The following is a 2,025-nucleotide window of genomic DNA, read 5'->3' on the forward strand; positions in this document are numbered from 1 at the left end:
TTCTTCCCCGAAGTTAATTTGTGAACAAGCTTAACGTATAGTAGATATTTAAAATGAAGATGATGATTTGGCTGTTGTCGATGATTAGGATGTTGTTGTTACGGCAGCTCTAACTACTACCACTACTGCTGCTGTTACTACTACTGCTACTACTACTGCTGGTGCTGCTGCTGCTGCTGCTGCGACCATGGCGTGATGGATGCCGTCACTGGCTATGATATTGTTGCCAAGAAGAATGATGATAAGAAACGGCCGTGATAAAGTGGGGAGAGATTTTGTGATGATAATGATTATTACATTGATAATGAAGATGACGACGATAATGATGATGATGATGAAGAAGAAGATAAAGATGATGATGGTAATGATGGTAAAGATGGTGATAATGATTATTACAATTATGATGATGATAATTATTATTTTTATTATTATTATTATGAAATGTTGAAAATGGCAATAATAATATGACAGTATTGTTATTGATGCATTTGGTCGTTATGATGGTTTAAACACGCATTGCGTCCTTTCAAATGTCATTACAATGATATACACACCCGTACATACACACATACACACACACACACACACACACACACACACACAGATCACATACATACATACATACATACGTACATACATACATACATACATACATACATACATACATACAACCACACGTACAACCACACTTACTCAAACGTACAAGCACATGCAAACTTACTCACAAATATCAGTAACAAAAAATGATGATGACAATGACAAAAATGGAAAGGATGGTAACAAATGAGCGAGATAACGACGAATAGGAAAGATAAAAACGAAGAATAACAGAAAAGAGGGAAGAAAATGATGGAAAAGAGAGAGAGAAAGAGAGAGAGAAAGAAAGAGAAAGTGAAGGAGATAAGTGTGGAATGAAGTAAGAGCACTCAATTGCATGGTATGATTTATATTCAATATAAAAATCATCTAAATATGTGTGTATGTGTGCATGTTATTGTATGTATGTTTGTGTGTATATATGTGTATGTATGTGTGTTTGTCCATGTATGTATGTGTGCGTGTGTACGTGTGCGTTTTTGAGTTTGTCCTCGTTTAAATGTGAATGATTGTTCGTGTTTGTATGCTTTTTATTTTAATAAAATATAAATGATGCTTACGGAGAAGTGAATGTAAGGTACAGATGAGAGGAAGAAAAAAGAAAGAGACAATAAACAGCAAGAGATAGATGAAGAACAAGAGAGAGAGAGAGAGAAAGAGAGATAGGGAAAGAGAGAGAGATATAAAACATAATATATGGAATATAGAAAGCCGCACGCCAAATGGAAAAATTTAACCGTCTATGAAATGAATTGAAATTGCTTCATAAATAAAATCACACCGAGAGAGAATGGGAGAGAGAAAGAGGGGAAGAGAGAGCAAGAAATAAAACAAGATGGAAAGAGAAGGGAGGAGAAAAAGATAGAGAGAGAGAGAGAGAGAGAGAGAGAGAGAAGAGAGAGTAAAAGATGAAGAGAGTACAAAAGAAACAAGAGAGAGAGAGAGAGGTGGAAAAAGTAGATATTTACTAAAAAAAAATAAAAGAAAAAGAAAGAAAAGGAGAAGAGAGAGAGAGAGAAAGAGAGAGAGGAAGAGTGAAAGAATTTTAGTGGACTGCACGATGATTTGAAGTCGTGTCGATGCTTTTGTTGTTAATGATGTAGTAGTAGTTGTAGTTGCAGTAGTTGTAGTAGATGTAGTTGTAGTAGTAGTTGTTGTTGTTGTTATTATTGTTATTATTGTCGTTGTTTTGGTCGATACTGATAACGATGACGACGACGACAACGATTACCGATTCCTTATCGCCACCAAATCTGTAATTAGACCGGCCCAACAAATTCATTGTTTATAGGTTTTCAACTGTAAGCAACAACAAATAATAACAACAACAATAACAACAATAACAACAACAACAACAATAATAATACTTTTGTTATTACAACAACAGCAATAACAACAACAGCAGCAGCCACAGCAGCCACAGAAGCC

The sequence above is a fragment of the Helobdella robusta genome, assembly GCF_000326865.2.
Source record: "Helobdella robusta unplaced genomic scaffold HELROscaffold_9, whole genome shotgun sequence".
Lineage (NCBI taxonomy): Eukaryota > Metazoa > Annelida > Clitellata > Rhynchobdellida > Glossiphoniidae > Helobdella > Helobdella robusta.